Below are 12,155 nucleotides of genomic sequence, written 5' to 3'. Positions count from 1 at the left end.
AATTTAGCAGAAATAAATGTCGGTATTTAATTCATAATTTATCTGCCCAGCTATGCGTTTGTATGTCTGCCTTTATTTCTGCCTATGCATTTGTCCAACTGTTTTTCTATATGTCTGCCTTTATATCTATCTCTCTGCTTTTTTTTTTATTGGCCCGGCATGGCCAGGTGGGTTAAGGCGTGCGACGCGTTATCTGAGGGTCGCGGGTTCGCATCCTCGTCGCACCAAACATGCTCGCCCTTTCAGCCATGGGGGCGTTATAAAGTGACGGTAAATCTCACTATTCGTTGGTAAAAGAGTAGCCTAAGAGTTGGCGGTGGGTGGTGATGACTAGCTGCCTTCCCTCTAGTCTTACACTGCAAAATTAGGGACGGCTAGCGCAGATAGCCCTCGTGTAGCTTTGTGCAAAATTCCAAAACAAACAAAGCTGTTCTTATTGTTTTTGTGTAAATCTGTCTTTATATCTATATGACAGTCAGTTTGCTTTCATGTCTGTTTATCTACAATTCCGTCGTTTTCTTTTTATATGTGTTTTATTTCTGTCTACTAGCTCCCCTCTTTGCACTTGTCTATATTCAATACATAAAATATGCTTTGCAACTAGTAATAACAAATAATTAATAGTTCATGTAAGGTCTAACGAGTCGACTTAGTGCCTAACCAAAGATTAATAAACGAAAAAAAAATTATTCAAGCTGGTCAACGATGCGGAAGTTTCATTTGATAATCTTCCTTCCCAGAGATGACATCTCGTCGTGAGTGGAAATGATAAATGGCATCACTTTTCTCGTCATTATCAAGCGCCAGTGGAAGTGGTGTTTGTCATAAGTACACACATAAAAATAAGAGAAAGTCAAACAAACATGAAGATAGTTACGAAAAGTTTCATTATTTAAATTGTTAACTGATCCCTCAGGCTTAATCTATAACCTTGATCCAAATCACAAAAAACTTTTGAACACTTTAAGAAAGTTTATTTTTAGACATTGAAGTTAATGAGAACTTCAAATTTCTAATAACGTTATGTAACTTTTTTCAAATGTATCATCAGTGCTGAGAGAGGGCGCACTTTGAATTCGATTTTAAGTGAAATGGTGGCAGAAATTAAAGTTCTTTATCACAAATGCAACAAGTTTTGATTTATTGTGGGAAGAACGTATGGAAAATAACTTGTTAACACTCACGTACACACTAGAGATAAATGTTAATTTTTACCTTAAATATATAACCTTTAATAACAACTTTTTCATAATGATTTGAAAACCCGAAGTTTGGTGTGTAGGATTATTGTTTGTTTGTTTTAGGATATTTGCGCAGAGCTACTCAAGGGTTATCTGCACTAGCCGTACGTAATGTTGAACTTATACACTAGAGAAAAAGCACTTAGCCAATAGTACCAATTCTTGGACTATTCTAGTATGAAGGACTGGCACGATTTGACTGCCACACCTATAATGCACACCTAGCTTTACTTTTTTTTTTCTTAACAGGACACAAACGCTAGACCAGCAGATCCACACTTTAGCAGCTGTCTTCTGGGCCACAGCCGGTCCACATGTTGTTATGCCAAATACGTGTCCAAACAAGACTCCAAAATATTTATGCTTGATATCTGGCTATAAACACTATAGGCCCAGAACCCCCTCAAATTTTTTCTGGAACCATATGCATGGTTCATAAAATATGAAATGGTGGAAGACTGATTACTCTTGAAATACTATGGATAGTTCTTTGCTTAAGAACTTAAGAACACGTTGAAGGAACAGTCTTTGTTAATTGCTATATCGAGTCACTTCCGGAATTTAAGCAACTCGGCAGGCATAAAGGTCTTGTACATGACGTCACAACATTTTCTGTTTCACTAAACGCTACCATATTTGGCATCGAATATTCCCTTCTAGCAATTCATATGAACACAAGATTTGGTAAAGTTTTACAGTCTGCCATTGGTGTACACATCGCCTTGAGCAAAATATACAGATTCTAAACATTGTGACTATCCAGTTCCTCGATAAATCTTTATTTGTACGCATCGCTGATATCATTTAGAGAAGCAGATAGAACGATATTAGAAGACAAATTTCTTATTTTTCACATAAGAAGAATGAAAGCACTCGAAGTCCATTATAACAGCGTTAACTATAGACCATGTTAGGGCAAGACTTTAACCCATACAATAGTTTTTGTAACGTTCGTTGCCATGACGACGTCGCCTCCGTGGAAGTAACAGTGGAAAATTTCCCAGGGCTATATTAATTTCTGGCACTAGTGAAGTGTCCATCCCTATACTGTTGAACTATTCGCTTACTGAAATCTCAAGATCAGTAGCAAAACATTGTGTAGACTGACCAGGCTGACTGATCTATTGTTATATCCTGGTGACTAGAGAAATATTACAACTTGAATGTGTCGTTGGTGCTATTCTGATATTCATCATTCTTGCAGCTTTTTTATATCTTTTGTCCCTATAGTTGTGCAATACGTGTGCGAATTCCACTTTCTAAAAGATGTATATTATCTCGAAACACGTTTTAATGGTACATAAAATGAATAGTAAAAAATTAAAGCCAATTTTGATAAAACACTATTTTTACTTACGTGAACAATGGGAATTTTATACTTTATATCTCAAATTTAAGGCAATTTCATGACTTATTGTTGTTGATATATAACCATAATAATTTAATTTTACAAATTTCTTGAATGATTCTCCACTTATAATATAAAATAGAAGGAGTATTTGTTTTAAAGATATCTGGTTTAAGATTACGTTAGGCACTCTTATAGCGCTAAACTTTGTGCCTGACAAACAAATACTGCGCTATTTTTGAGTTAATATACGCTTGGCTCTTAACTTTGGTACTAAAAACTGTATGAATAATTGTAATGGAGGAGTTACTTATAACGTTTTTTTTGTACTACTTCCGTCAATAGAGAACTATCTTTAATTTTATCTATATCATTCAATTTGCAGCTTCCTAAAATTGTGTCCACTAGGGTTAAAAACTAAGTTCAAACATTGTTTGTAAAAGATTTACCTTTTATTATTTGCATTTTTTGTATGATACATTTTATTTCGCAACATCTGAACTGACTTGAACGCTTGACGTTAGTGGACTAACTACTTAACCGTGACACGTTTTGTAAATTTTGGAAGGCTTGTTGTTTCCCTAACATCTAGACTTACTTTAACGCTTGCCATCAATGAACCATCTAGCCAATCGTAACACATTTTGTAAATGTTTGGAAGCCTGTTGTTTTATTAACATTTAGACTTACTTTAAGCTTGCCATCAATGGACCACCTAGCCAATCGTGACACATTTTGTAAATGTTTGGAAGCCTGTTGTTTTATTAACATTTAGACTTACTTTAACGCTTGCCATCAATGGACCACCTAGCCAATCGTGACACATTTTGTAAATGTTTGGAAGCCTGTTGTTTTATTAACATTTAGACTTACTTTAACGCTTGCCATCAATGGACCACCTAGCCAATCGTGACACATTTTGTAAATGTTTGGAAGCCTGTTGTTTTATTAACATTTAGACTTACTTTAAGCTTGCCATCAATGGACCACCTAGCCAATCGTGACACATTTTGTAAATGTTTGGAAGCCTGTTGTTTTATTAACATTTAGACTTACTTTAACGCTTGCCATCAATGGACCACCTAGCCAATCGTGACACATTTTGTAAATGTTTGGAAGCCTGTTGTTTTATTAACATTTAGACTTACTTTAACGCTTGCCATCAATGGACCACCTAGCCAATCGTAACACATTTTGTAAATGTTTGGAAGCCTGTTGTTTTATTAACATTTAGACTTACTTTAACGCTTGCCATCAATGGACCACCTAGCCAATCGTGACACATTCTGTAAATGTTTGGAAGCCTGTTGTTTTATTAACATTTAGACTTACTTTAAGCTTGCCATCAATGGACCACCTAGCCAATCGTGACACATTCTGTAAATGTTTGGAAGCCTGTTGTTTTATTAACATTTAGACTTACTTTAAGCTTGCCATCAATGGATCACCTAGCCAATCGTGACACATTTTGTAAATGTTTGGAAGCCTGTTGTTTTATTAACATTTAGACTTACTTTAAGCTTGCCATCAATGGATCACCTAGCCAATCGTGACACATTTTGTAAATGTTTGGAAGCCTGTTGTTTTATTAACATTTAGACTTACTTTAACGCTTGCCATCAATGGACCACCTAGCCAAACGTGACACATTTTGTAAATGTTTGGAAGCCTGTTGTTTTATTAACATTTAGACTTACTTTAACGCTTGCCATCAATGGACCACCTAGCCAATCGTAACACATTTTGTAAATGTTTGGAAGCCTGTTGTTTTTTTAACATTTAGACTTACTTTAACGCTTGCCATCAATGGACCACCTAACCAATCGTGACAGATTCTGTAAATGTTTGGAAGCCTGTTGTTTTATTAACATTTAGACTTACTTTAACGCTTGCCATCAATGGACCACCTAGCCAATCGTGACACATTCTGTAAATGTTTGGAAGCCTGTTGTTTTATTAACATTTAGACTTACTTTAACGCTTGCCATCAATGGACCATCTAGCCAATCGTAACACATTCTGTAACTGTCTGGAAGGTAGGTTGTTTCGATAAGACCCAGACTTACTTTAACGATTTGAATAAACTGAAAATATTAACATTGTTTTGATTACTTGTGATTTGTTCCCATGTGATAACATGGTATGCAGATTGATATTATAAACTGTTGGTCCTCAAGCCATGACAGTGAAATAATACATAATATAGCTACTATTAATAACTTCAACTGGAAAAGTTACTAAACCTCTTTAAAAATTATAATTAATAATAGTAATTCATGTTAATCATTAGTAAGAGGTAAATTATAAAAAGTATTTATGACTACTCTTTCTGAGATCCGTTTGGTTTCCTCGCTATTAATTGTGTTATTGACCATTATCCCAAGAGTACCTGACCCAGTCGGGCCTACTTAACGAATTGCTAAGCACAGAGCAGAACTTTCAGATGAATCATTTTACTTATTTTTGATGAGAGAACGATTAGAAAAGAAGAATAACACTGTTGATGTGTTGCTTTGGGAACAGTTGCCACAATTAACACAAGAAACTGAAATATTCCGAACAATATTTTTCAAAGGAGCAAAATTATAATTCAGAGACATTTAATATTTCCAACGGGAAGAGATACCCTACTAGTGATAGGAATTAGAAACTCCTGAATTTAAAATTAAAGTGTTTGAAATACGTTTCTTCCACACATCTCTTTCTTTCTCTACTTTTTTTCACCGCATAAATACATACATGGTGGATCATCTGCGCGTTTTCCACAAAGGGCATTTGTTATGAGACTAGGCCTAAAACAAAAAGTGCGAAAAACATAAAAAAATAAGTGTTGCGGTAAAAATGTATCTGCATAAGTTTTACTCTACGCATAAGAAAAGAGAGTTCACAAAAAATGTAAATAATTCCCAAGGTTTAAAAGGCAACCCGGCGAACATCTGGCAAGAACTACTGAAATCATTTTTTTTTTTTTCATTTGTGGAGTGAACTGTAAATCTGGAGTAATGTGATTACTCACTCATGTTTCTTCTGCCTATCCTGGTTAGTTAGAGAGTATCAATACACCGGTTGGAATTCTGTGATGGTAAACATTTCTTTTCCTTTGTATGCTATTGCTGTTCGAAATAGAGAATGTTCCATGTCATATTTTAGTATAAAAAAGAAGCAAATTGGAAAAAATGTTAACATCAAATCTCATAGAAACCAATATCTTTGAAAGAGTTTTGGGAGCAAAAGATTTTATCATAACGACTACTTGCTAGACATTATGCAGCAGGAAACATATCGACATATATTTAATAGTAAAACATAGTCTATTCCTTGGTAAATTTTTAATATTTTTATGGGTTTTATCAGATTTGGAATAAAAAAAAAAGATTTCGGTATTGCATGTAGTTGTATGAATAGCAAAAAGTCTGTTATTATAATAAGAAAACGTAATATTTTATGTAGATTTATTTTCGTGAAATATTTTTCGAAGTTGGAAGCAACGAGAAACGTAAGCGTATTTTGTAATAAGAACAAGTTGAGTCCAACTAAAAAGAAAACCAAAACCAAACGTTTAAAATACACTTGTTCGGTTTTCATCATAAATCGATTATAAATAAAAGAAAAAAAGAACAGTAACAAGTGAAGTCACATTAAGCTCCGGGAAGAAGAAATTCATTATATTGATTTGTTAGCACCTCATGATGTTGAATTATTAGTGACTTGTGACGAGTTGTTAGCAACTCGTGATGTTGGTCTCTTAGCGACTCAAAATAAATTGTTCGCGGCTCATGACGATGATTTATTAACTTATTTGCTAATGTATTTAAATAATTTTCATGTGTGAGAAAAAACTTCCAATTTACATTCCTTTCTCAGTAACAAAAATATGAAAACTGAAATTTACATTATCCGAGACACTTTAATTAATTAATTGGTAAACGACATTATAAGATTTCATTTACTTACAAAAAGGTTACATTTACGCAAAATTAATAAATTATTGTATAACACTTTTTACAAAAGCAGTCTGATTGAGGAAAATATATTTAATTTTTAAATGTTCCATACCGATTTAATTTTTAAACGTAAATTAATAAATCATATTTAGTTGAAATCATTCTCGTAAAATAAACATTTTTTTAAGTTCTTAGCGACCTCTGTAGGTCACAGGAAATTGCTATGTTGCATTTCACTCAAAGTTTCTAATTTTTAAGGGATGGACTATGACGAAAGCAACTACTCAACACCACCCAACGCAACTCTCCGATTACTCCTGTCAGACCGAATAGGGCTTTATCTTCACTCTTATCACCACCTCAAAGTGCGGAGTTCAGTTTTGTATGTGACGATAACAGAACGCAATCCTCAGCTCCACAATTTCGCATACTTGATCACTGAAAATTAATTCGATATTATAACCCTTTTATAAATCACCGAGGGGTTCATAGAAATTAGGTTAATTTGGAACAGAATAAATGAGCTTACATTGAAGTAAAATAGATTTAAACGTTCATCTATGTGTGTGGCTACATTTTGCGATCATAAAACTAACAATATTACTTGGCGCGAAACAACTTTTTGTTGCTGTAATAGTTCACTGATTGAGGTTAATGGATCTATCTCTAATGAATACTTTCTAAACGTAATGGTTCGTTACATTTGTCTGTAACTTAAGTAATTCTTTAAGAAATTCCAAAGTCTGTTTGATTGGAATCTGGTGACAAGTTTCTGTTTCGCATATCAACCTCAGTAAGTTTCTTTGGTTTTTACCAGACAGTACGATTACTTGTTACTTTTTCTTTCTTAACAATACTCTAATACGGTTAAAAGAGAAAGCGACAACAATAACAATGAATGGCTAATATGGCTTCCGTGAAAAACTGCGCAAAATGAACAGGAAATGGTGCCAGCTGCGCGACCAAACCATAAGCTTCACGCCTACAATTCAGGAAAATGTTAGCCGTACAAAAGTTACTTTTCGGAAACTTTTATACATTGTACATACTTTAATATTTATGGAACTTCAGTCAGTTCAGTGGTTTTTCTCAGTGCAGTGATATATAAATCACAAACTTCCTGGTTTCCTGAAGATTCACTAGAGAGATAACAAAAATGAAAACAGAACATGTCATTCCTGTGAAACCTGGCAAAGGATGTTTTAGAATGCACTTCTCTTGTGAAACCCGACGAACAAAGTTTGGCTGAAAACAAATTCAGTTCGACGTTTACTAGTAGAAAGTAGAGAAATTCATAAAAGTATATAGATTGTGACACTATTTTGCCCAATTCTGGTCTAGCTACACAAAATCCAATATCTAGCCACCAAGATATGCTCTTTATAAAAGTACTTTCAAAACTAAAAACTATATTTGGCGATGCTAATATTCTGAGTACTATCTCTGCCTTCAAACGTTTGTATTAGTTATCGATAGAATCCAACAATTCATTGAATTTCTTGTAACAAATGTTTTTCAAACTTTTTGCACCAAACTAATGTAAAACTCAAATAAAAAAGCATGCGCATTGCACGTGCATTTTATTTCAAACATGAAAATGTAACACATTGTTTATTAGCGTAAAACAACATAGACTGCATTCTGAAAATTAGCATTCAAAGACATTCTAAATCTATAGCATTACATGAACGTTTTGGAGTTTGTTTGTTTTTGAATTTCGCACAAAGCTAGTCGAGGGCTATCTGTGCTAGCCGTCCCTAATTTAGCAGTGTAAGACTAGAGGGAAGGCAGCTGGTCATCATCACCTACCCCCATCTCTTGGGCTACTCTTTTACCGACGAATAGTGAGATTGACCGTACCATTATAACGCCCCCACGGCTGAAAGGGCGAGCATGTTTCGTGCGACCGCGATGGAACCCGCGACCCTCAGATTACGAGTCGCACTCCTTAACCCACCTGGCCATGCTGGGCCTATGAACGTTTTGAGTAGAAGATGTACTGTTGAATGTTAATAACGGATACACAAATGATTATTTTCCCAGCAGGCCTTACACGTATGGTTGCTTTTTGCATATTTCTTTTCCCTTTTCTCTCGGCCCGCCATGGCCAGGTGGGTTAAAGCGCTCGACTCGTAATCCGAGGGTCTCGGGTTCCACTCGCGGTCGCACGAAACATGCTCGCCCTTTCAGCCGTGGGGGCGTTATAATGTGACAGTCAATCCCACTATTCGTCGGTAAAAGAGTAGCCCAAGAGCTGGCGGTGGGTGGTGATGATTACTTGCCTTCCCTCTAGTCTTACACTGCTAAATTAGGGATGGCTAGCACAGATAGCTCTTGAGCAGCTTTGCGCAAAATTTAAAAACAAACTCTTTTTGTTTATATTCACACCCAATGAATTGACAATCATCTCAACTGGTAATATTTTACTAGTAGAACATGTTGAACTTGACAAGATTTGTATATTTCGAGCCACGGTTTAAAACTAAGGACTATCAAATTCACAGTACTTCCTGCAAAACATTTTAAACTTCCGGCCGTTGAACACAACTACGTCGAACTGATCTTAACACAAAAACAACAACATATATTTTCACAAATTATATTATTGTACAGAATTTTGATTTTATGTCGTGGAAATTATAACGTTGTGTGAACTGGACCGACTTTCAAAAAAGCCAGCATGTACTCTTATCGCTTCCCAGGGAGTAACATAGAAAGTAGACCTCTCGTGCATTTAATGGGTATGTCAACTAGTTATTAATATAGAAGCTATAAATATTCTATTGAAGCGAGAACATAAGTCCTGAATAGAATGGAAAAAAAAAAGTCTGTTTTCTTATAGCAAAGTCCCATCGGGCTATCTGCTGAGTTCACCAAAGGAAATAGAAACCCCGATTTTAGCGTTGTAAATCCGTAGACTTGCCGCTGTACCATCGGGGGACTGCAAGTACAAACAGAACAATCGATAGACAGAGAAAGAAATATATAGAAATACAGATTTTTGTAAAATTTCATTCACAAATCAATTATATATGCAGAAAATGTTTAAAATATCTAGCTATGAAGTGTAAAATGAGCATGACCCTTAATACTAATGTTGCCTCACAGCTCTGAGCTGATAAAGACGTGATAACGTTGCGTTATAGCTCTGTTCCTTTAAGATTAGTACGGTAAATTCGTATATTTTTGTATCTGTAGAGAAACATGCTTTTCCTTCCAAACATTTTTCAATCTGTTTCCATTCTTTCATACTTGGGAGGAGTTAGTTGAAAGTTGGTATGGTTTTTCTTTAATCCAATTTTTTATGATTTCGGACTTTTTAAGGATTTTATGAGGTGAAAATTTAAACAATCAGAAAATGTATATCTTGGGTTCTCGTGTGACCATATTTACGGGAATCACGATGACAATGTCACAATTATTCATGCGCCTAACATACAATAATTTCTAAAAAAGAAGTTGCATTTGTTTATTCTGAGTGTCCTCAGGAAGGTAGGAGCTAACAGAAAAGCATAGTTGACTTTTTGGTCAATTACAATGCCAAAGTTTCGCTAATTTAGCGGGGATCTGACACAGAGATACTTTTCTTTAGATCCCATAAATTGAAACACAAAATAGTGGATATGGCTAGATTTAATAATTATAAAAGGTTCAGATACCACAAAAAAGCATAATTTTAGGGTTTTTGAGAATTACTTTGCCGTATTTTAACAATTTTAGACGGACTTAGGTGAAAAAGATACTTTATTTATAAGACCTATGCATGTACATAAAATGGGGATTTGTCCATTTTTGTCATTTTTAGAAGTCAAAAGGTCACAAAATCGTAATTTTAGGGGTTTCAGTCCATTTTTTTGGCATTATTTCTACCAATTTACATATAAGCTAATGCAATGGTATTCTTTTGTAGGTCTTTTGTGCTTAAGTAAGGCTGTCGTTTATCAGTGGATAAAACGCTTCCAAGATGGCCGGGAATCGGTCAAAAATGACCCATATTCTGGGTGACTGTCGACATTGTCCACTGATGAAATGGTTGCAAAGGTGAAAGAAAAAAAATGAAATTGATCGACGATTAACTGTTCACGAAATTGCTAATGAACTGAACATTTCCTTTGGATCGTGTTAGACGATTTTAACTGAAAAACTCTGCATGCGTCTTCATAATGCCAACGAGCCTTCACACTGATATGTCTCTTCAAGAATATTTGACAGAAAAAAAAAAACATTCCTGTGATACCACACCCCCCGTATTCTCCCGGTTTTGCCCCGTGTGATTTTTTCTGTTCCCAAAATCAAAATTAAGTTGAAAGAAAAAAGATTTGATGACATTCCAACCATCCTTAATAATGTGAAAGTAGAACTTAGTCACATAACAGTTCATTGGTTTGGTTTGTTTTCAATTTCGCGCAAAGCTACTCGTGGGCTATATGCGCTAGCCGTTCCTAATTTAGCAATGTAAACTAGAGGTAAAGCAACCGGTCATCACCATCTACCGCCAACTTTTGGGCTACTCCTTTACCAACGAATAGTGGGTTTGACCGTCACATTATAATGCCTCCACGGCTGAAAAAGAGAGCATGTTTGGTGAACTGGATTCGAACCCGAGACTTTTATACTACGAATCCATCGCCTTATAACGCTCCCAAGGTTGAGAGGACGAGTGTGTTTAATGCGACGGGGATTCAAATCCGCGACCCTCGGATTACGAGTTGAGCGCCTTAACCAGCTGGGAATGTCGGGTCCATAACAGTTTAAGACTTCTATCATTGATTCAAAAAATGGCAGAAACGTTGGAACAAGTGTGTATCAGCTGGGGAAGATTACTTTGAAGGACATAGCAAATAATACTGATGTATATACGTTATTCTTCGGTATTAAAACATTTGATCACATCTTGTATGTCCTACACGCTTTCATCGTTTACTCACAAAGTAATTTCACATACATTTTCATCCCTCAGTATCCTTGAGGTTGACAGAGTTACGTCCAGATGCATCCCACACACTTTCCTCTTTTTCTCACAAAGTGATTCATATGCGTCTTTCCTTTCACATATTCTTCAGTTTAACAAAGTGAATAATCATATGTCTCCTTCAATCAGCATCACTTCATCATTCACACCAAATCAGATGCGCTATTCATTGTATGAAGAAAAACATGGGTATTTAATTTTTGTTCGTTCGCTTATTGCGAAGCACAAATCTATATAGTGAGCTATATGGATTGTGCTCACCAGTGATATAAAAAACAACAACCTATTTTTAAAATTATAAACCTTCATATGTAATGCTGAGCCACTAGAGGATAGGTTTTTCATGTTCTTCCAATTACAATGCACTTCACTATACTTTAAAATTATAGAAACTTATGATTCGTAATGCCTAACATAACGTTTACGTAGTCTTTTTTATCATCTGTTATTATTTGCTGATTTTAGAGCACTTGTTTTTATAAAATCGCATAACGAACCTATCAATCTTCATCAATTTCCGCCATTGCAGTTGTTGGCTAATTATTGTTTAATGAAGAATATGACGGATATTCACACATTTATTGAGTTTTAACCTAATCAATAAAGTACGTAAAACTTTCCCCTCATGGATATTAAGTCGAGAAGTAAAT

The 12,155-nt window shown here is 35.2% G+C and overlaps 1 long non-coding RNA gene across 1 annotated transcript in view; it reads left to right on the top strand.

The window, feature by feature from the left end:
* The window catches only part of LOC143235435 (uncharacterized), a 41,802-nt gene extending 30,708 nt beyond the window's left edge, over window positions 1-11,094 (top strand). The window contains exon 2 of the long non-coding RNA XR_013019187.1: window positions 10,444-11,094. This is a non-coding gene — a long non-coding RNA (uncharacterized LOC143235435). The remainder of the gene's footprint in view (window positions 1-10,443) is intronic.
* Window positions 11,095-12,155: the final 1,061 nt, after the last annotated feature.

This window comes from Tachypleus tridentatus, chromosome 12 (genome assembly GCF_004210375.1).
Source record: "Tachypleus tridentatus isolate NWPU-2018 chromosome 12, ASM421037v1, whole genome shotgun sequence".
NCBI lineage: Eukaryota > Metazoa > Arthropoda > Merostomata > Xiphosura > Limulidae > Tachypleus > Tachypleus tridentatus.
This window is presented reverse-complemented; position numbering and strand designations above follow the sequence as displayed.